Source organism: Cyprinus carpio, chromosome B7 (assembly GCF_018340385.1).
Source record: "Cyprinus carpio isolate SPL01 chromosome B7, ASM1834038v1, whole genome shotgun sequence".
NCBI classification, from domain to species: domain Eukaryota; kingdom Metazoa; phylum Chordata; class Actinopteri; order Cypriniformes; family Cyprinidae; genus Cyprinus; species Cyprinus carpio.
In genome coordinates this window covers 4,355,419-4,380,142 of record NC_056603.1, presented here as the reverse complement: position 1 = coordinate 4,380,142, position 24,724 = coordinate 4,355,419, and the positions used below count along the sequence as shown (strand labels likewise).

General features: G+C 45.8%; 1 pseudogene; it reads left to right on the top strand.

Annotated features, from left to right (window-relative positions):
• The first annotated feature begins 77 nt into the window (after positions 1 to 77).
• On the top strand, positions 78 to 23,788 carry LOC109058490 (annotated as a pseudogene).
• Positions 23,789 to 24,724: the final 936 nt, after the last annotated feature.

The following is a 24,724-nucleotide window of genomic DNA, read 5'->3' as shown; positions in this document are numbered from 1 at the left end:
CATACTGATGAGTGCAAAGGTTGTTTTCGTCAAATATTAAAACGTTTCCTTAACTTGGGTGAAAGCACTAAGGAAGAATATGATTGCATGCTCATTGAGCATATTCTAATACCATTATTTAAATAATATATTTCTGAAGATTTAAAAAAATGTGTGTAGATTTTTAAAAAATCAAGGTAGTCATTGTTGGTTCTGTGACTGAAAATATCTCACATTTTCTGGGTTATTCACTTTTCCAGGAGCATTTTCCCTGAGGAGGTAAGAGAGAAAGTTTGCTCTTAGTCCTATTTTATGGGCAGTGGAATAATCTCTGTTTTTACCCTTAACATGTGTGGCGTTGAAGTAATTTGGTAGATTGAATTTGATGAGACTGCTTTTGATTTACAAATATGAGCTTTTCTGTTTATGATCAATTTTCTGGTTGTCAGTACAACAATGATTATGAACAGATTGCCTAATATAGCAAGAGTAAATAAAAACACACTTTACACATTTTGTGTTTTAGATCATGAACTGTCCCTCCTCTCTATTTAGATACTTTATAGATAACATCACTTAATAAATATAATTGTTTAAGTATATCAGCAGCATTTGCCACTCCTCCCTGTTATGTACTGCTGTGCTGTATAGGCTTGATTTGTTGACAAATTATAATTTTCCTTGTTCAGCTGATCATTCAAATCCATTTATTCCCAAAGGAATGTTTATGCTTTTTTAATTCCCTGGTCAATATATGACACTTAAAATCTTTCAATTTATATAGATTTTTTGAAGTGGCACTGGGACACTTAAAATCCAGTCGATGATCATTTATGATACGTTTTATGAATTAACAAAATGCTAGCTGCCAATGTTGACTACTCAAACAAAAAAACATTCACTCCATCTCCACTTGTGAATTTTGTTTGTAAAGCATCTTGAGACGTACCAGTAAACACATTGTAATATATTTTGTCTATGTAGAATAAGATCAAAGTTCAGTTTACACTCTGTCCATTTGACTTAGTTTAATAAGTTTCAATAGCCTGAAAAAATAAAAATAAAATAAAATTGCTAGAGGGATTTATTTTTCACTTCATTCATTATTGCACAGCTGTTTGGGTTGCTTTATAAATGGCGACTTTAACTAGAACAAACAAAATTTGACTTTAACTAGAACAATCTTACATTCATTTGTTACCACTGAATTATACCGTTTAGCTGGACATGTTTCTCTCTATCTGGTCAGTAAACGAAAACCTCTTGGTTAACAATTAAATCTCAAAATAAACAAAACAAATAACTTCCTACAATTTTAAAAGTAGTATTTCCAAACACATTAACAAAAAAAAACAAAAGACTAAAAACAAATTAAATAAGTATAATTTTTTTTTTTCATTCTCGATCGCATTTGCATAGCGAGAGTTTTAAGGATTTGGGTTTATTGACTGTGGAAAAAAAAGGTGTTATTTTAAAAAATGGGTATGACATATAGAATTGTCAATAATGTGGTTCCAAGTTATTTAGAAAACTACTTTTTTAAGGTGAGTAAACAGCATTCCTATAAAACGTCTCTAGGTTACGTATGTAACCCTAGTTCCTCGAGGGAACGAGACGCTGCGTCGAGCGCTTTGGGGAACGCGTCTAGCGTGAGCGACTCTGAATATCGTGTGAAATCAGTCCAATGGAAGAGCGTGACGTCACGGGCGGGGTGACGTAAGCGACCAGGAAGCTATAAAAGCACATGCCGCGCAGCTGGCATCAGCTTCGAGTACCAGCAAGCGCCGGCAGGGGTGCCGGGGGGTATGGCTCCGAGACGCAGCGTCTCGTTCCCTCGAGGAACTAGGGTTACATACGTAACCTAGAGACTAGAGACGTTCCTCTTCAGGAACTCGAGCTGCGTCGAGCGCTTTGAGGAACGAGTACCAACGCTGCCAGACTCCCAAACCCCTGCCTAGTGTGTATCCGAAGAGCACAGCTTAGGACGAGAGGACGGATGCGCCTGGAGTGACCGGCATGTCTAGGCCGTAAAATTTTGCAAATGTAGAGGGCGTGGACCACCCCGCAGCGTTGCAGATGTCCAGCATGGATACACCTGCCAAAAAGGCCTTGGAGGCCGCCATACCCCGTGTTGTGGAGTGAGCCTTGGCTCCCAACAGCGGGGGACGACCAGAGGACTCATAGGTGGCGTTGATAGCCTCGACTATCCAACGACTAATAGACTGCTTAGAAGCAGGAGAACCCCTCTTGGGGGGACCATAGCATACAAGCAATTGGTCTGTTTTTCTCCACAGGGCAGCTCTGTGGACGTATGCGTCCAGTGCTCGAACTGGACACATACAGTTTAGCTTCTCTTGGTCAGGCTCCCGAAAGGGAGGAGGACAGAAAGCCTGCAGCACTACAGGTTGTGGTGTGACAGAGGGGACCTTAGGAACATATCCCGCTCGAGGGTATATGAACGCTTTGGTCATGCCAGGTGCAAAGTCCAGATATGTAGGGGCCACTGAGAGGGCCTGCAAATCTCCTACTCTCCTCAGAGAGGTAATGGCCAACAGAAAGGCGGTTTTGAGTGTCAGATGTCTGTCTGAAATATCTTGAATAGGCTCAAATGGAGGTCTGCACAAGGCCTCTAGCACCACAACCAAAGTCCCACGGGGGAATACGGGACCGTACTGGAGGTCTCAGCCTCAGCGCACCGCGGAGGAAACGTGTAACTAATGGGTGTCTTCCCAAAGACTGACCAGCGAGAAGGGCGGGGTAGGCCGCAATGGCCGCCACGTAGACCTTCAACGTGGAGTGGGTCAACCCTGCAGAGAACCTGGCCTGTAGGAACTCCAGAACTGTACCGACTGGGCAGTTTACTGGGTCTAGCTGGCGGTTTCTGCACCATGAGGTGAAGAGTTTCCACCTCAGGGCGTACAGTTTCCTCGTTGAGGGAGCTCTGGATTGGAGGAGGGTCTCAACAACCTCGGTTGAGAGACCAGATGCTATCAACTGCGCCCCCTCAGGGGCCACACCCACAGCTTCCACAGCTCCGGGCGAGGGTGAATTATCGTGCCCTGCGCCTGTGAGAGTAGGTCTGTCCTGATCGGTATCTCCCAAGGAGAGCCGTCGAGGAGCGAGACCAGATCTGCGAACCATACTCGGCCCGGCCAGAACGGGGCTACTAACAATAGACGGAGCCCGTCCCGGCGTACTCTCGCCAGAACTCCCGGGAGCAGAGCAATAGGGGAAATGCGTACAGACGAAGCCTCGGCCAGGTCTGTACCATAGCGTCCAGTCCCAGGGGAGCTGGATGAACTAGAGAGAACCAAAGGGGACATTGTGCTGTCTCCTGAGTTGCAAAGAGGTCTACTTGAGCTCTGCCAAAAATTCTCCATATCTGCTCCACCACCTCGGGGTGAAGCTTCCATTCCCCGGGCCTCGGCCCCTGCCTCGACAGTATGTCTGCTCCCACATTCAGTTTCCCAGGAATATATACTGCTCTGAGTGAGAGGAGTTTGCCCTGGGACCACACAAGGATCTGGTGCGCCAGCTTGTACAAGGGGCGCGAACGCAGACCTCCCTGGTGGTTGATGTAAGAGACCACCGATGTGTTGTCGGTGCGCACCAACACATGGTGATCCCTTAGGTCTGGGAGGAAGTGCTTCAGTGCACGATAAACTGCTAGCATTTCTAGACAATTGATATGCCATGTCAGATGGCGACCGCTCCACAGACCGCGGGCAGGGTGGGCCACTCATGACCGCACCCCAACCAGTGAGGGAAGCATCCGTCGCTAGTGTTGCACGGCGACCAGGAGCTCCCAGCACTGGGCCCTGATTCAAGAACCAAGGTTTCTTCCACATGTCTAAGGCACGGAGGCAGCGCCGCGTGACCTTGATAGTTCGAAGTGGATTGCCCCTCGGGGAAAATCCCTTGGTCTTGAGCCACCACTGTAGGGGTCTCATGTACAGCAGGCCAAAAGGTATCACGTTGGACGCAGCTGCCATTAGACCCAACAATCTCTGAAATTGTTTGACAGTGAGTGACTGGCCTTCTTTGACTCTCTCGACTGAGATGAGGATCGACTCGATACGAGCAGGGGACAATCGTGCCTGCATCGTGGTCGAATCCCATACTACGCCTAGATAGGTGGTTCTCTGAACTGGAGAATGTACACTCTTCTTGACATTCAGTCTCAAACCCAGCTCCCCCATGTGGGCGAGAACGACATCTCGATGCCGAGCCGCAGCCTGCTCTGACTGAGCTAAAATCAACCAATCGTCGATGTAGTTGAGAATGCGGATGCCCTGCATGCGCAGGGGGACCAGAGCCGCATCTACACATTTCGTGAACGTGCGGGGTGAGAGTGCGAGGCCAAAGGGAAGTACTCGATATTGGTAAGCTTCGCCCCCGAAAGCAAACCTCAGAAACTTCCTGTGTTGTGGAAGGATGAATATGTGGAAGTATGCATCTTTGAGATCTATTGTGACAAACCAGTCCTCGGACCTGATCTGCGCTACAACATGCTTGATCGTGAGCATCTTGAACTTCAGTCTCATAACTGATCGATTTAAGACCCGCAGGTCTATGTTTGGACGCAATCCCCCATCCTTCTTTGGAACTATGAAAATACCGGCTGTAAAATCCGGATTCCCTGTCTTGAGGAGGGACCACCTCGATGGCCTCCTTCTCTAATAGGGCTTTCACTTCTTGTTCCATAACCAGACCCCTGCTCGGGGCCGACTATCGTCGGAGTAACCCCGTTGAACATCGGTGGTGCAGAGCCGAACTGAATACGGTAACCTTTCTCTACCGTGTGCAGGACCCATTGAGATACATTTGGCAGTAGTTTCCACGCTGGCAAATAATCTACTAAGGGAATCAGTCTCTCGAGACTGACCTCTGGTGTAAGAGGCCCCCGCAGGGGTGGCGAGCGTCTCAGCCCCGCTACGCGCACGGGCGGAAGATACTGAGAATGAAGCTCGCTGGGGACCGCTGCGCCCTGGAACACTGGCAGGGTTGGCAGACCGGCCCCCCAGAGGGCGCTGAGGCGAGACGGGCACCGTTTAATGCGGTGTGCACCGCTCTACCCCAGCAGAGGCTGCCCTCTGACGCCCTGGCTCTCTGGCGTCAGGGCTTCTTGGCCGAGGCCTTCTTAGCATCAATGACTGCCCTCAGATCTTGTTTGGGCCTCGAAGACCTCGGCCGAGAGCCTCGCTGAGGCTCCCGTTCCCTTTGCGGGGGAGCACGAGAGACGACGCTCTGCTTTTGAGCCTCTTGGTATGAGGAGCTAGGGTGCGGCTGGGGCATCTCCCGCCCAGATGGAGCCGAGGGGAGCGACGAGGGAGGAATTTATGGAACGCCGCCGCCTGTTTGCGAGCCTCCTGAAACCTGTCGACGACAGTGTTGACTGCGTCGCCAAACAGGCCAGAAGGCTGGATCGGGGCGTCCATAAGGCAGACCCTGTCCCGCTCTTTCATTTCAGACAGGGTCAGCCACAAATGCCTCTCCGCAGCCACCATAGCTGCCATGGACCGCCCAATCGCTCGGGCGGTCTCCTTGGTGGCGCGGAGGGAGAGATCAGCGGTCCTTCTGAGCTCAGTGATGTCATCGGACTTGATCTCCTCTCCCTCATCAAGCTCCTTCAGCAGTTCAGCCTGGTACGCCTGTAACACCGCCATGGTGTGCAGACACGGCACCAGCCTGACCTGCTGCCGCATACCCTTTGCCCACCAAAGCCGATGTTGTTCTGAGCGGCTTGGAGGGCAATGCCGGGGCCTTCAGAGACGATGCCGTACCGGGGGACAGATAGCTCGCGAGCGTCTGTTCCACCCGGGGCATCGCTCTGTAGCCGCGCTCTGTAATCCCCACTACATTGCCGTAGTAATCTGAAGAGGGGATATACAGGCGGGCTGAGAATGGCCTCTTCCACGATCTAGCGATCTCTTCATGTAGATCGGGAAAAAAAAAGGAAGTCCCCGGCAAGGAGGTGGCTGACTCGCCCGCAGAAAGCGTTCGTCGAGCTTGCTTTACTGCGGTTCGGTTGTTTTCTCGGCGGGCCCGTCAAGACTCAAACTTGGCCACCGCACGAGTCACCACACCTCCAAGAGCTCCTCATACCTAGGCGAATGGGGTGGCGAATCCCTGTCGACAGACTCCACATCGACCTCCTCGGAGGAAGAGAGGCGGAGTGTCGATCCCTCTCCCTGGGTGGAAGGAACCGCAGAGCGTGCTTCCGACTCAAGAGATTGGGCGCCGGATCTGGCAGAAGTGGAAGGAGATAGGGACTCGCCCGTCTCCATTCCCTCTGTCAGATCCACTTGCGAACCCCACGAGTGCAGCTGCCGTTCTGCCTCGGCAGAAGCGGGGCCAGCACCGCGGGGAACGCTGGCGAAGGCTCCCTCCTCAAAGAGAGCCCTCCGGGAACGAAGCAGCCGCACCGACATCCTCTCACAATGCGGACAGTCGGCCCCCTCGAGAGCCGACTCGGCGTGCTTCGAACCCAGGCAGACCACGCACAGACTGTGTGTATCCCCGCTCGTTATGTAGCGCGGGCCAGGGAGGGACACACAGTCTGAAACGCGATCCGGATTCGCCTTTAGAATGTTTTGGATTTCGCCTTGCACTTGGACATTGCTTGGAGCTCTACTGGACAGACAACAGTAAATAAGACTCACAAGACAAAATGACATGCACACACAGAGCGCTTGCTGAAGACGCGAAGCTGATGCCAGCTGCGCGGCATGTGCTTTTATATAGCTTCCTGGTCGCTTACGTCACCCCGCCCGTGACGTCACGCTCTTCCATTGGACTGATTTCACACGATATTCAGAGTCGCTCACGCTAGACGCGTTCCCCAAAGCGCTCGACGCAGCTCGAGTTCCTGAAGAGGAACTAGGCGTAGAGATTTTAATATTTGTCCACGTAAATTTAAGAGTTTGGTGGGGAAAAATACATTTTTATATACTAGTGCTATAGCATGGAATAAATTACCAGTTTCAGTAAAGGGAGTAAAAGATTTTTTGAGTTTTAAAAGATTGGTAAAAAGATGGCTGTTTGGTGAGGGTAGTTAGTGTGTTTTTGTGGCGATTTTATTGTCAATTGTGTCAATCAGTGGTGTTTTTATTGTCAGTTGTGATTTGTATTTGTTTAATTGGTGAATTATCTCTACTATGTTGATATTAATTTGATTTTATAATATGATTAGGAGAAACTGTTGCTTTGTCTGTTCTGCACGTATACATAACCTTTATGTTAACATTGAGGGCTGCAATGGAAATAAGCCAAGGGCTTTATTGTGTTTTTATCCTCGACAGTTTTTCTAAAGTGTATGGAATACTTATATTTCGTACAGTTTTATAAATTTGTCAAATAAATTTCAATTCAATTCAATTCAATCTATCTGGAATCACATATATTTTTTATTCTTATACTTGTATTAATTGCAAGTAATTAAAAATAAAAAAAGAACAACGATAAGCAATTGATAGTCAGTCAGCCTGTAAAATGAAATGACCATTAAATTTTGATAAGGAGTGAGCTGCTTTCTGTGAACTACAAGAAAAAGAGCATGCAAATCAGAGGTGCCCAGTAATGGAAGATAAATACAAACACTTGTTGGTGGAATTTGAATTGATTTTAGAGTGGATGAAGAGTGCTGTTCTATTTCGTTCTTACTGACCGCCAGAGGCAGTGCTTCACAATGAATATTATCTCTCTTGCTCATGCACAGGTCGAGTCTAATAACAACAAAGTCATCACGTGACCCAGAATGTCATGGAGATCTCCCCTATTTAATCCCGTGACATCCGGCAAACTGTCTCTATAATCTTATCGCATACGTGCAAAACTGGAGAAACTTTAAATCAAATACCATCGATTCTGTCTTTAACAACCTCGTAACAAATATTTTATTGGAGCTGCGCAAAAAGCGTCCTCCAGGGGTTGCGGCGGATCAAGTTTATCATCGGAAGTACGATATTTGTCTGTTTATTCAGACGCGGAAGGTAAGTTTGTGGACGTATGATTGAGAGTGTTTTTTGCTCAGTGTAAAGTCTAGTTAGGATTAACTATGTTGATATAGCAGGTTGGTGAGTGCTTTTGCTCTTTTACAATGAACATTATCTTTATTACAGACCGGGTGATTCACTGACATCATTCATTGCATTGTGTTTATGAAGATGTTGTGCCCCATATGATGGGCTGCTCTGACAATAACCTCTGTCTAGTGGAGTTATACTATTACGAGTGTTTTCGCTCTGTATAGTTTTTGTATCACATCTGATATTTCTATTACACCAGGTAATATCAGCATTAGGTCCTGTTAAAAAAAATAAATAAACAAACACCACTATTGTTTCATTAGTATATGTAGCACCCAGAGTGCTTTCGCTCGGGCATTAGTAATACTGTTGTGGCAGCATGGAACGACTTAGCCTGACATGCACTGTGTGTAGGGCTCTTCAACAAGACTATGATAGACATGACTGCTGCCCATCTTGCTTGGGCATAGAACATTTGAAGCAGGGCCTCATTCAGGATGCCTGTATGACTTATCGCACCATGTCGTGGGATCAAAGGACTTCCAGGCTACCTGTAGTAGAGGGACTCTTGACTTCAGAAACACTACTAAAGCAGTGTAAAGGGTCGTCAAAGTGTAAAAGGGTAGAAACAGTGAGTGCTTCTGCTAGTAATATATGTAAAGAGAATGTCTTAGTCAAAAGAGTAGATGCCTTGACATCAGAATTAGCCCAGATTAAGTCTTTATTAATTAATCTGCAACCACGTGAGACATCACTACATGAAGCACCACCGCCGGAAACGGAAAATTCTAGTATGGAGTTGCCCTTTTTTTGAGGAAGATGCTATGTCTATGGCAGCATCTCAAAGTCAGTTCTGTGAAGGGAAAGATGATTTTTTATCTGAAATCCACTCTCAGACCTCTCGAGATGAATCTCACATTACAGCACATGGATCAGGGGAAGGAGTAGAAATTGATCAGGATGTTGTTAGACAAGTACTGCAGGTGGCGCTGACACGTTTAGACCTGGACACTGCCCCGACAGTAGCAGCTCCTTCAAGTGCTTTTTTCAGAGGTGCAGCAAGACCTTCTGTTCTTAGTATTCCTCCTTTCAAAGATTACATTGAGAAGACATTTACTCATCATACCAGTGCAAGCAGGGCTTTGGCAGCAATGCAGGAGGCAGAATCTTATGGCCTGGGGCAGATGCCTGAAGTGGATCCATTTATTGCCAATTTTATACTTTTGCCTGAGGAAGCATTGAGACCTAATGCTCGCTGTCCACTGCCTCAGTGCAGAATCACAGATGCACTTCTCATCCAGGCATAAAATACAGCTGCAGGTCAACAGTTTAATCAGATGTCTAGGGGGGGAGCACCAGGCATGAAATATCCGACCCAGCCGTCCGACGTTTTTCACACCAGCAGCTCAATTTTTGGAAAAAAAAAAACACCCTAGACCCATGGGTCATAGCAAAGTTATCTCATGGGTAAAAGCTGCAATTCTGACGGTGGGCTCCTTCTTTCAATGGGGTCAAGATGACCACTGTCAGAGACCCCAACGATGCAATGATATTGGCACAACAAATAATAGAGCTCCTAGGAAAGGAAGCTATAGAGCCAGTAGAATGGTCAGCACGGCTAAGTGGATTTTATTCAATCTACTATATAATTCCAAAAAAAGATAGTGGTGTTCAACCTATTATCAACCTTCAATAACTGAATCAGTTCCTGAAGGTTTTGCTATTTCACATGCTATGCACATTGGATGTCTTTCAAGCAATCAACCCACAGCAATGGTTCACTACGATAGATCTGAAGGATGCCTACTTTCACGTGCTAATCACACCACAACACAGACAATGTCTCCACTTTGCATTTCAGGGTCAGGTCTAACAGTTCCGTGTTTAGCCATTTGGCCTGGCTCTGTCCCCACAAGTGTTCACGAGGTGTATATCACCAGCGTTATCTCCAATTCAAGCTCAGGTGGTACAGTTGCTCCCCTATCTGGACAATTGGCTCCTGTGTGCACCATCTTGGGAGCAAGCAATAGAACAGACCAGTCTTCTGATATCTCATGTGACACAACTGAGCCTCAAAGTGAACTTCAACAAGAGCCAGTTAGTTCCATGTTAGTTGGTGAAGTTCATAGGTATAGTACTGGACTCAAAGTTGATGAAAGCCTCACCATCACCTCAGAAAGTGGACAACATCCTGGTGCACCCACTGACTGGGTGGGGGGCAGTGTGGCAACACATAGCAATCAGGGGAAACTGGAATTCTGATCAAACATCGAGAAACATAAATGTTTTGGATTTGAAAGTGGTGCAGCTAGCTCTGGACCACTTTGGACCGGCATTACTGAATCATCATGTTCTCATAAGGACAGAAAATACTTCAGTGGTATATCATATCAATCATCAGGGCAGCACCAGGTCCAGACGCTTGCTGAAGTTGACATGGGACCTTCTGATATGGGCTTTCCCTCGATTGGCAAGCATCAGAGCGATGTATGTACCGGGAGTTTCGAATGTGGTTGAAGATTTCTTGTCCCATCAAAGACCTTTACCGGGAGAGTGGAAACTCAATCCGGATGTAGTTCAGATGATTTGGCATCGATTTGGCAGAGCAAATGTGGATCTCTTTGCCTCAGAGGAGTCAATACACTGTCCTCTGTGGTTATCATGGACAAAAAAGTCCAGCCCATTAGTTCAGGATGCACTAGCACACACTTGGCCAGATCTACTACTTTATGCCTTTTCTCCAACTCCCCTAATTCTGCCAAATCTCCACACAATATGGAGAGGACACTACAAGGTGCTTCGAGTGGCACCAAATTGGCCTGGGAGACCATGGTTCCCATTGTTTATCCAAAAAGCCGTTCTTTTACTGACAACGGATAGATGTTCTTGGTTGGCGGTACGGTGTGAACAGCGGTGTCCCTGCTGTCAGCGATTCCCCTGGGCACTTCAATCTAAAAGAGCATATTTCCTAAACATGGATGGTTTGCGTCTTTTTAAAGATGCCGTACCATCTGTGTCCTCTTGGTTGCAGTCCTTACCTGTCTTCTGAGGACGGACACGATTGTTGTCTTCAGTGTCTGGGCATCCAACACGCTGAGGCTGCGTTCGTGGATGACTCATGCATTCATTGCAAGCATATGAACATGGCCTCACTGTGATCTCGCCTCTTTTTTGTAAAAAGAGCGGCACCCTCTGCCGCCACCTGTCCCGGTCTCTCTGGCTCAAGCAGAGGACTGCCGGCTGGCGCTCTGGGAGATCTAAGGGTTACCATAAGAGCTTCTCTGTCGGGCACGCCCCCACGGACCTTTTATTCTTGTTCTCGGCAGTAGAGAAGCGCACCAAGGCCATCCAGCACATCCTGCCCCGGCATGAGGCACCAGCCACCGCTCCACGGTGGGTCAAGCCTCAGCCTGCTCGTCGCCGTGGGTGCCCTCCTACATCCTCCAGAGCCGCTCTGCCCCGTGCTGAAACAACATCAGCGCCAACGCGTCAAGCCTCTCACAGGAGTGCGGCACCCCCTGTGTGCCAGCCGGCCACTAAATCATTGAAGAAGTCGATGAAGCGGCCCTGACATGGGCAACCCGGAGATGTGGGAAGCTGCTCTTTCTAAGAAGACAGCGCCGCTCCTTAACCGTGGAGGAGGGCCGGGTGTAGAATCTTCAGTTTTGTTTGTTTCTGTTCTGCCACTGGCTCATGGGCCAGCGGTACCCATTTTCTCAGAGAAAGAGAAATTTCCTTTTCCTTCAGGTTTTAAGGCCCGTGGGCTGACAGTGAGTGACACGCCACTTCCTCACTCTCGCCCATAATGCCCCCCTTTGCCAGCGGCCAAGAAGTTGCGGTTAGGAGACGCATTGCCTGTCCACGCAGCTCTGACCAGTCCCTCTGGGGACTCGGGGAGTTCTGTTCACCAGAACACGATGCCTTCGGGCATATCCAGCTTGATTCCCCTCCACTGCACCACTGTGGATGTGTCGATTGTCCCTTTGGTGCCACTTGTATGGAGTTTGGGGGCGTGGTTTGCAATGCCCAACCCATCCCATTGGCTCATTCGCACAATCTGACTCGGCTATGCGATTTAGTTTGCCAGGTGACCTCCCAGGTTCAGCTGCGTTCTCGAGACTTCGGTGGCAGTCTGAGACGCACCTGTCTTATGCGAGGAGATTGCTATTCTCCTGATAAAGGATTCAGTCATGCCGGTCCCTCCAGCCGAGATGAAGCAGGGGTTTTACAGCCTTTACTTCATCGTACCCAAGAAAGTTGGTGGCCTCCGGCCAATCCTGGATCTGCGAGTTTTGAATCAGGCCCTTCACAAGCTTCCATTCAAGATGTTGATGCAGAAGCGCATCATCAGATACATTTCAGCCCCAGGATTGGTTTGCAGCCATCAAACTGAAGGATTCTTACTTTCATGTCTCGATTCTCCCTGGACATAGGCCGTCTTTACGGTTTGCGTTTGAGGGTCAGGCATGGCAGTACAGGGCCCCCCTGTCCCTGTCCCCCACGTCTTTACGAAGGTTGTGGAGGGTGCCCTTGCCCCGTTATAGGAAGTGGACTCAAGAACAGTTGTGCGATCACAGGGACCTGCTGCTTTCGCACCTTAGCCAGTTGGGGTTTTCGGGTCAAGTGGGAAAAGAGCAAGCTCTCCTCGGTGCAGAGAATCTCTTTTCTCAGTGTGGAGTTAGACTCGGAGAGTATGACAGTACGACTCAGCAACTACCATGCCCAGTCATTGCTGGACTGCCTGGGTTCCTTCAGAGGCAGGACGGTTGTACCACTGAAACACTTTCAGAGGCTCCTGGGGCATATGGAATCCACAGTTTCAATCGTGCCACTCGGATTGCTTCATATGAGACCACTTCAGCACTGGCTACACTCCTGAGTCCCGAGGTACACATCAAGTGACCATCACGCTGACGTGTCTCCACCTATTCAGCCCCTGGTCAGACCTTGCTTCTCTGTTTTTTTTTTTTTTTTTTTTTTTTTTTTGTGGACCTTGCTTTTCTATGGGCCAGGGTGCCCTTAGGACAAGTGTCCCGGCATGTCGTTGTCACGACGGATGCCTCTCGTATGGGCTGGGGCACTACATGTAATGGGCAGGCAGCTTCGAGGCTCTGGACAGGGCCCCGACTGCTTTGGCACATCAATTGCCTAGAGCTGTTGGCAGTGCATCTGGCCCTGTGGCAGTTCTGGCCACTGCTGCAAGACAAGCACGTGTTGGTCCACATGGACAACACTGCGGCGGCTTTGTACATCGGTAGGGAGGATTTGTACATCGCATGTTACATGCGACGAGGTTTACGATCACGTTGCATGTCACAGCTCGCCCGCCATCTCCTCCTCTGGAGTCAGACGTGGCTCAAGTCACTGCGCACCATCCACATTCCAGGGGAGCTCAATTGTGCAGCAGTGCACTCTCACAACAGCTCACGTTCCACGGAGAATGGCAACTCCGTCCCGAGACAAACCAGCTGATCTGGAGTCGATTTGGGGAAGCCCAGGTGGACCTGTTTGGTTCCTGTGAGTCCTCCCACTGCCAGCTGTATTACTCCCTGACCGAGGCCCCCCTCTGCACGGATGCACTGGCACACAGCTGGCCTCGGGCTCTCACAAGTATGCGTTTCCTCCAATGAGCCTTCTCGCACACACACTGTGCAAGGTCAGGGGGGACGAGGAGCAGGTCTTACTAGCTGTGCTTTTCTGGATCTCCAGGACCTGGTTTCCGGAACTCATGCTCCGTGCAACAGCCCCTCCCAGGCGCATCCCCCTGAGACAAGACCTCCTCTTTTAGGGGCACAACACCATTTGGCACACGCGTCCAGACCTTTGGAACCTCCACGTGTGGCTACTGGATGGGACGTGGCAGACTTAGCTGATCTGTCACCTGCGGTGGTTAACACGATCACTGAGGCTAGAGCTCCCTCAACCAGGCAAGCCTATGCTCTGAAATGGAGTCTGTTCGCAAACTAGTGTTCTTCTCGCCGAGAAAACCCCCGAAGATGCACAATTAGAGTAGTGCTTTATTTCCAGTACAGATTGTGTCAAAGCAACTGAACAACATTAATTAGGAAAGTAATGTGTTAATAATGCAAAATGACAATAGTAAACACTAATTTTTCAGTTAAAGGCAGTTCATCATTTAATTCAGTGATGCCATCATCCAGCTCAGTTCAGTTTAAATAGTATATTTGCAATCATTTGCCTTCAAGTCAATGATATTGCTGGAAATGAAGTGTCCCCAACTATAAAAGCCAGAGGTGACAGTGGCAAGGAACCAAAACTCCATTGGTGACAGAATGAAGAAAAAAAAAACTGGGAGAAACCAGGCTCAGGCAGGGGGCCAGTTCTCCTCTGGCCAGACAAAACCAGCAGTTTAGTTCCAGGCTGCGCAAAGTCACATTGTGCAGAGGACTCAACTGGTAACTGTGGTCTTGTCCCGGGGGTCATCTGAGACAAGATCTTTACAGGGGATCTGTATCTGGGGCTCATCTAGTTGTCCTGGTCTCTGCTGTCTTTCAGGGCTGTAGAGGTCCTTTCTAGGTGCTGATCCACCATCTGGTCTGTATACGTACTGGATCCGGGTGACTGCAGTGACCATCTGATCTGGATACAGACTGGATCTGGTGGCTACAGTGACCTCAGAAGAATAAGAGAGAAACAGACTAATATTAGCATAGATGTCATTCTGCTAACGATGTAGCAAGTATATTGGGTGTTATGGGAAGTGTTCCTGGTTCCCGGTTGACCTAATTAATGCAGTCTAAAAATCCTTTAACAGATCTGAATATTGGTGCTAAACCATTCAGGGCTTTATAAGTAATAAGCAAGATTTTAAAAACTATACAATGTTTAATAAGTAGCCAATGCAGTGTTTACAGAACCGGGCTAATATGGTCATACTTCCTGGTTCTAGTAAGAACTCTAGCTGCACTGAACCTCATTCACAAAGATCTCATCAAAAAATATAATATTCCTACCCAACCATGCAATCCGCCCATCAAGATCAAAGCTGTCAACGAAACCTCAGTTGGAAAGGGGATATGTCATCAGACCAAGCCAGTAACAATCCAAGTTGGTTTATTTCACCAAGTATTAATCTCACTGTATTTCATTGACTCACCCAAACATGAAGTGATCCTTGGATTCCCATGGCTATCCATTCATGACCCCATCATTTCCTGGCATCAGGGTGAGTTGATTAAGTGGTCCACTTTCTGTGAGAGTCATTGCTTTTCCCTAGTTCCCCAGCCATGTTACACTACTAGCATAGAAAGCTCCGAAATTAACAAGGCAGTTAACATCATAATGACGATCTGGCAGAAGTCTTTAGTAAAACCAAGGCCACACAATTACCACCCTCATCGTTCTTGGGGACTGTACCATTGATCTACTCCCCAATGCAATGCCTCCAAGAGTAGGATTTACAATCTGTCCAGAAAAGAAACCCAAGCCATGGAAGAATATACTGAAGAGGCTTTAAGATCAGGATTCATCTGGAACCTCCACGTCTCCAGCTGCAGCAGGTTTTTTCTTCGTTGAATAGAAAAATGGAGGATTAAGGCCTTGTATTGATTATCAAGGACTTAACAATGTCACTGTGAAGTTCAGATACCCCCTCCCACTGGTTCCTTCAGCCCCAGAGCCACTCTGTGAGGCAACTATTTACACCAAACTCGATCTCGGAGTGCATATAACCTGATCAGAATCAACAAGGGCGATGAATGGAAAAACTCTCTTTCTCACCACTACGGGGCACTATGAATATCAGGTTATGCCATATGTGCTTGCCAATGCTCCAGCTGTTTTCCAGTCTTTCAGCAAAGAGATTTTCCAAGACCTTCTGAACCAGTACGTAATAGCCTACATTGACAATATCTTGATTTACTCAAATTCTGAAGATGAACATATCAATCATGTCAGGACCGTCCTCACTCGACTACTAGCAAACCAACTGTACGTCAAGGCAGAAAAATGTGAGTTTCATATCAGACAGACTTCATTCCTGGGTTACCATATCAATCACCAAGGAGTAAAAATGGATGAATTCAAGGTCAAGGCAGTCACAGAATGGCCACAACCATCCACCATAAAGGAGCTTCAAAGGTTTCTGGGGTTTGCAAATTTTTATAGACGCTTTATCAGGAATTACAGTATGATCGCTTCTATGATCGACATCTCTCTTGAAAGGAAAGTCTTCGAAACTGAAGTGGACCGAGGAGGCCAGCCAAGCATACAATACCCTGAAGGTCAGGTTTACCACAGCCCCCATCCCTTAACATTCTGACCCCAATCTTCCATTTGTGGTGGAGGTGGATGCTTCAGACTGCTGAATCGGGGCCGTGCTCTCCCAACGCCATGGCCAACCTGGTAAACTGTATCCCTGTGCATTCTTCTCAAGAAAGTTAACTGCAGCTGAAAGAAACAATGATGTTGGGAATAAAGAACTTTTGTCCATGAAAGCAGCCATTGAGCAATGGAGACACTGGCTAGAGGGGGCAGTCCACCCTTTTCAGGTAATCACCGACCACAAAAATCTAGAATATATCAAAAGTGCTAAACAACTAAACCCACGCCAAGTTCGCTGGTCCCTTTTCTTCACCCGATTCGAGTTTACGGTGACATATCGCCCTGGCAGTAAGAATAATAAGGCAGATGCTCTCTCCAGGCAGTATGATCTTCCCATAGAAAACCTCACACCAGAATGCATACTCCCCTTGTCTGTTGTCATCGCCCCATCACCTAGGACATAATGGAGGAAATACAAAGGGAAAAACTCCAAGAACCAGCACCTGTCAATTGCCCACCAGATAAACAATATTTTCCACAAACATTTACGACACAGAATAATGCAATGGGTCCTCGCTTCTGTTAGCTCTGGCCATCCAGGAATACCCTGCACACTTTGCTTACTGCAAAATTAATTCTTGTGGTCCTCATTGCTTAAGGATGTCATGACCTATGTCAAAGCCTGTCAAGTCTGTGCCCAATCTAACACCCCTAAGGAGTTACCTTCAGGGCTCCTCCAACCACTGCCCATCCCACAACGTCCCTGGTCCCATCTCTCTATTGACTTTGTCACAGAACTGCCTTTGTCCAACGGCTTCACTGCTGTTCTGGTTATCATTGACCGTTTCTCAAAATCCTGTTGTTTGGTCCCCTTAAAAGGACTTTCCACAGCCATTGAGACTGCACAAGCACTGTTTCATCAAGTCTTTTGAATTTATGGAATACCAGATGATATTGTCAGCAACAGAGGAACCCAGTTTACATCCCAAGTTTGGAAAGCTTTCTGCAAGCATCTTGACATCAATGTCAGCCTCACATCAGGATACCACCCCAAGGCAAATGGACAAGTCGAACAATTAAACCAAGAGCTAGGCAGATATCTCTTTCATACTGCAACCGAGAACAACACAGATGGTCTGAATTCCTTCCATGGGCTAAATACGCACAAAATTCATTGACTCACACATCCACAGGTCTGACTCCCTTCCAGTCCGTCCTTGGGTATCAACCCCCTTTGTTTCCATGGTCTGGCAAACCCTCATCGGTCCCTGCTGTGGATGATTGGAGCTGGCGTAGTGAGAGGGTGTGGTACAGTGCACACATACGTCTTCAGCGAGCTGTGAGAGGGCAGAAACTCCAGGCCAAAAAGCGACGTCGTCCACATCCTCCCTACCAACCAGGACAGCTGGTCTGGCTCTCTACGAGGGACCACAAATTGCAGCTACCAAGCAGGAAGCTCAGCCCCAGGTATGTTGGTCCTTTCAAGATTCTAAGAAGAATAAATGAAGTCACATACCAATTAGAGATTCCTGCTAATTATCATATCTCTTCATCCTTTCATGTTTTGCTACTCAAACCGGTCCACCCGGATGCTGACCCCGACAATAAGACTTGAGAACCACCACTGCCACTGGATGTTGATGGATCTCCAGCTTACAAGGTGAATGATTTACTGGACTCAAGACGGAGAGGGGGTCAGCTCCAATATATGGTGGACTGGGAGGGCTATAGACCTGAGGAGAGATCGTGGGTAGCTGCCTGTGACATCCTGGATCCCTCTCTCATGGAGGACTTTCATCGAGCCAGACCCGATCGACCAGCGCCACGACCACGGGGACGTCCGCGTCGAGTGCCAGTAGGCACTCCTAGAGGAGGGGGTTCTGTAACGCCTCACCAGCAGTGGGAGCCCTTGCCTGAGTACTGACTGTGTACCGCTCCCTCTGCTTCTACATTCATTTCCTGTTTGAACAGTATTTAACAAGAGTCTGTGTGTTTGCTTATTGCGAAGTATTGACAGTTTACCTGCCTTACCGAGCATTTCCATTGTTATTCTGCCTGCCTGTTCTGTGTATGATTCTGCCTGATTTCCTGTTTTACGTTTATTGGATTGCCCATTTGGACTGTTAGCCTGATTTGGACTGATGATTGTGTTTGGACCTTTTGCCTGCCTACTCATCTCTGCATTGTGGATTCCCCTTGTGTATGTTGAAAGATTGGACTGCTTTCACAGTACTGACTCTCTGGTTTAACGATTCTGTCATTGATATCTTCTCCTCATAAACTTCTGCGGATGGATTCTAATGCCGCCTCAGCCTCGATGTTACACCTCTTCATTCACTGCTACAAATTGATGGTGGTCATATAAGTATGATTTGAACCATGAGAAATGTTGGAGTGTAGGCTCTCACCCTCCACCTTGAAAGTGTATGTGGCTGCCATCGCATCGTGAACCTGCAAGCACTGCTCTCTAAGAGGCAGATCCAGCCCTTGTGTTGCTGTGTCTCGTCAGAGCATATACTTGGACCGCACCCAGAGCTTTAGAAGCTCTGAGCAGCTCTTTGTCTGCTACGGACGTCAGCAGAAAGGGAAGGCTGTCTCCAAGCAGAGGTTGGCCCACTGGATAGTGGACTGGCATACCAATCCCAAGGTGTGCGGTACCACCTGGGGATGAGGGCTCACTCCACACGGAGTGTTGCCTCCTCCTCTGCGCTGGCACACGGTGCCTCTCTGGCAGACATTTCCCTCTTGGTAAACCTGTGTCTTCCCTTTGACAGAGTGTTCTCTCAATTGGCAGTGCTTCCATCCCTACTCCCAGGTAGGACCTGCCCCTGATACCCATTCCATATGTAGAACTGTCCCAGGCCTGGGTCAGTCCATATGAGAATTTCCAAATGTTACCTCCCTACGGGTAGGGTGTGGCCTTCGTAGCGCCCCTCTCCAGAAGGCTCACTACCCCATCGTTTTTGCCTAAGTTGTAAACAATAAATAGGAAAGACTTGAAGCAAATCTTTCGAAAAGCAAATCTTGAAGCAAATCTTTCCCTTCTGTTAAGAAATTTATGTGGGGAAAGGAACAGCGGCTTGGCTATCTCCAGCAGGGAAGTACTCTCTTGTGGTCCCCATGGGTATCAACATCAGCAAATTTGCGATGGGGTGGTGGGAAGGCTACAACTTTGTGTAGCATTTGTCTGAAATGTGGTCGCTTGCCAACATTTGCTACGCCATAGGGTTGAGACGGGGGTTCAGGTTGTGGCACTTTCCAAGGCCCCATAATGTCGTCAAGACATAATTCGTAGTGACCGACAGATAGGGAACATCTTGGTTACGTACATAACCCTTGTTTCCTGATGTTATGTCCCCTTGCCACAACCTCGAACCATCGCTGGCGGCCAAGGACAAGTTTGGCTCCTCAGCATAAAACCTGAAGAGTGGATGCACCTGTCACCTATTTATATACCCATATGCACGGGGAGTGGCTCAGGTATGTGAATCCCCATAATGTTGTCACGACATAACGTCTCCATTCTCTCCATCAGGAAACGAGGGTTATGCACATAACTAAGACGTTATTGTGTCTGCAGAACTTTACAAAGGACAAGATACATCTAAAAATAATATAAAAATACAATATAAAAATAATAAGGTCTATAATTTATACCGCTATGCCACATATCATTTTTTGTGAGTAACAAAGTTATTTAAGCAACACTAGATCTAACTTTAACTATGCCTAACTCCTACTTCCTCAAAGTAGAGTTCCTTCATTCCTTTACTTTAAGAAAAAAAAGTGTAGCTTTAGCTTGTCACTAGGATAGTGAAAAGATGTTGAAGTGCAATTTTCTGATACACACACACACACACACACACACACACATCAGTGTTTTACACAAATCAATAAATTGTTTTGTTGTAGGCAGACTAGAGAGTGATGCTGAAGGTCTGATGTAAGGTGGACACATTCATTCCAGCGAACACCATGAGTTTCAGGTGAGTTTTGAAATTCATGTGCTTTTTTTAACAGGAAGGTAAATTACTATACTTAAGGTCAACTCTGGGCATTTTGAAGATTCACTTCATTTCAATTTACAAAAATTTCAATTTACAAAAAAAAAACAAAAAAACAAAACAATGGTAGACTCTAGACTCACCACGACTCACACGTGAAAGATGTGTTCAAGTTCCAAACTGGCTTAAAGTTCAAGTTTTCAGATGCTGTGCTCTTTTCCATTTTTCCATTCAACTGCGCTGCATCTTTTTTGTTTATGTTGTTGTGTTTTTAACTGCCTGGTTTTGTGACGCCAGCTTGTGGAATAGCTAATTAGGGCAAAACTACGGTGGCCGAGAAAGCTCAACACGCTGCAACTTAAGAAAACACATGCAAATTGAAAAAAAACACCAGCAAATGAAGAAAACATCTTCATCAGTTTGACAACACAAGTGTTGCAAATCCTCACAACACATGCAAATTAAGAAATGCGCTGCAAATCCTCACAACACATGCAAATTAAGAAATGCGCTGCAAATCCTCACAACACATGCAAATTAAGAAATGCGCTGCAAATCCTCACAACACATGCAAAACAAGAAACGCGCTGCAAATCCTCACAACACATGCACATTAAGAAACGCGCTGCAAATCCTCACAACACATGCACATTAAGAAACGCGATGCAAATCCTCACAACACATGCACATTATGAAATGCACTGCAAATCCTCACAACACATGCAAATTAAGAAACGCGCTGCAAATAGCACTGACCACAATGGAAATGTTTCAAGGGGACCCAAAAAAGTGTTGGACCCGGCTGGGATTTGCTTATTGTGCAGTGGCTACTGGTCAGTGGAGCTGTTGGTGAACTGAAAGGTGAGTTTTTTTGTTTTTTTTTTAAACACCCTGATTGCATGATTTCTTTGTCTTTTGGATATTATTAGCCTAAATAAGCTGAATAATTGCACGATTAACTGTGAAACGTTACTGTATAAGATGGCTAACTTTAATATCCTCAACTAAATATAATTCCAAGGTTATTGAATTTTTTTTTGCAGTGCTTCATTAATGGTTTCTTAATTTGCATGTATTGTGAGGATTTGCAGCGTGTTTCTTAATGTGCATGTGTTGTGAGGATTTGCAGCGCGTTTCTTAATTTGCATGTGTTGTGAGGATTTGCAGCGCGTTTCTTAATTTGCATGTGTTGTGAGGATTTGCAGCGCGTTTCTTAATTTGCATGTGTTGTGAGGATTTGCAACACTTGTGTTGTCAAACTGATGAAGATGTTTTCTTCATTTGCTGGTGTTTTTTAAATTTGCATGTGTTTTCTTAAGTTGCAGCGCGTTGAGCTCTCGGCCACCGTACAAAACCATCAAGATGCATGTGCGAGCTGAGCATAAAAAGTAGTTATGTGGTTTAATAAAAAAAATATGCTAATGTGTGCTGTATCAAGTGTTTGCATCACAACCAAAGTATACTTTGGACTTTAAATTATATAAAACATCTGACCATAAGACAGTTTTTTAAATGTAAACTGCATTTAGATGGCTTCAGTGACTTTAGTAGAAGTAGTAGATTCTTGCAACACAAATATTCTGACAAATATTTCCCTTCATATTTTAGACAGCAAGGCCTTTCACTAAGCAGATCAACTCTAACTGATCGAGGGCCTCCAAAACGATTTCGTCTAGACACAGTGAGAAAAGTGCTTGATGAAAATGAGAAAGTCAGAAAATGGACTTATGGGATAAAAGACACTAGTAAACCAAATAAAATTGTTCTGCTGGTGGGAGAGACCGGCGCTGGTAAGACGACTCTCATAAACACTATGGTCAACTACTTACTGAATGTAAAGTTTGAGGATGAAGAATGGTATGAAATCACAGAAGAAGAAGAAGGAGATCAATCAGAATCCCAAACCTCTGAAATCACAGTGTATGAGGTCTTTCCTGTAATGAGTCCCATGTCTCTTACCATCATTGATACTCCAGGTTACGGAGACACTAGAGGACTGGACAAAGATCTGGAAGTTGCTGAGAATTTAGCCACTCTGTTTCAGAGCAATGATGGAATTTGCGAAGTTGACGCGGTGTGTTTTGTGACTCAAGCGTCTAAGAATCGTCTCTCAGACAGACAGCATTACATTATCAGTTCAGTTCTGTCTTTGTTTGGAAAAGACATTGTGGACAACATTGTGTTTTTAATCACACACTCCGATGGTATGGCACCCAAAAATGTCATCAGCGCCATTAATAAAGCTAAAATCCCCTGCAGACGAGACAAAAGAGGCCAACCTGTTTATTTCTTATTCAACAATCGGCAGGCTGATGCCCGTCAGACTAAAGAACGTCAGATTCGGGCTCAAAGAGACGCCTGGGAAGACAGCATAGATGGCATGAAGCATTTCCTTCGGTCTCTGGATGAAAAGAACAGACAGAAGTTTAGAGTTGACTTCAGATGTCCTGGTCGAGCGCATTTCGATTTGAAGCATACATCAGCAACTTACAGTTGCGAGTTCAAGAAAAAGAGCTGAAAAAAGCTGAAAAATGTCAGATTCAAGAGGCAATGAGAGTAAACAGGGAAAATATTGACGGGCATAAAAACTTTAGTATTAAAATCAAAAAGCCAGTTAAAATTAAGGTTCCCATTGAAAGCAAGTCATGGAAGCACAGGAAGGCGACGACTTGCACTGTCTGTGAGGAAAACTGTCATGAGTTTGACTGCTGGTGGACTTCAAATCCCAGCAAATGTGAAGTCATGAAAGATGGCTTCTGCACCGTATGCACAGGGAAGTGTCACCACAGCAAACACGTCAAAGAAAACAAGAAATATGTCATCCAAAAACATGAGTATGATTCTTGATTTTGACAATTTTAAAAAAGCAGTATGAAAAAGCTCAAGAACAGTACAAGAGGTTTTCAGTTATAATGGATCATCTTGACATGGACCTGCAGGTGCTTGATGACCAAAAGTCCATTCTTCTGTCTGATGCTTACAATAACATCAAGCATCTGTCTCAGATCGCATTAAAACCAGACTCTGCCTTCACTCTTCAGCATCTCGATTTCTTCATCCCCAGAGTGAGGGAGGCTGGGAAAATAAGCTGTGGTCCGAGAGCTTGAGGAAATGAGGAGAAATGCTGAAACTGAAGAAGTGAATAAAGATGCTCTGAGTTATCTTAAAGCTGGTTTGGGAAAACTCTTCCTTAATGCACAATGAACAAATGTAGAGAAGACAAGATGAATCAATGAAAATGAAGACAACTGCTTACTAAAAGAAATCAACGAAGGTGACTCTCTAGATCTGAAAATAATAGAATAATAAGAAAGTTGATTTAAACATGGGTAACAAGTTAATTTACATTCCTGTATTTAGTATTTGTTTAAAATTAAGCTCTGTAACAATTAGATCTACAGTATATGATCTCTAGCCAAATGATATTTTTTCTTCAGGTTAGTCCCTAAAGAACATGGTGATGGGAAAGGTTTTGTGTTAATTTCCCTGATAAAATTTGCATTCACTGACAATATGTTTGCAATCCCAGAAAGAGAGTACCATCCACCCCCCCCCCCCCCCCCCCCCCCACCCCCACAAACACAAAAATTCACAAAAACAATACAAAATGGAGTCTTCAAGCAGTGTCGATGATTTTACTGTCCTCTCTCTTATTAAAAATATTATTTTGATGCTTTCTTAGTGATAATGGTGCTACATATTAAAAAAAAGACCACCAATTTTTGTGATCCAGTTGATTTCACATTTTGTTTGTCATACAGTGCTTTGTGCTGTGAGACGAAATTAATCGCTTGTACAGTGGCTCTCCATTGTCAATACACTTCTCAAAATGCATGCTACAGATGCAAAAAATGCAGAAAATTTAATCCGATTTTTTTTTTTATGACACATGAAAGTTTCAGAGGCAGTGAATAAACGTGATTGACACAAAACGAGGTCGTATTAATTTTTTAATATGCAAAAATCTCAAACAAGAATTTCAGACTCAGTGTGCATGGACCTAAATAGTCCAAAAATGACACCAAACTGGACAAAAATGCCCTGGGACAGTTGAACTATTACAATCTATTATTATTACAATAATATTAATAATTAATTAATAATTATAACTATTATTGATCTATTATGACTGTCACAAATAACTGAACATGACAATGAAAGAAAAGTGTTGATTATGGCATTAAATGTAGATCAGCTTTTGCTGGATCTTATTTCTTGTTTAAGCATTTTTTTTTACAGTGTTTATAACCAATCACACACGATTTTATTGAGCATATGAATGCAATGGCCAATCAGAGGTGTTCAGATCATAGACTAAAAAAAGATGGACGAAGTCTCCACTTCCTTCTACTATAGAAAACTGAAGCCAAAACATCTCAGTATGGCTGCTGTAATCTTGTGAAAATTGCATCATTTGGAGCCAGAGTCTGC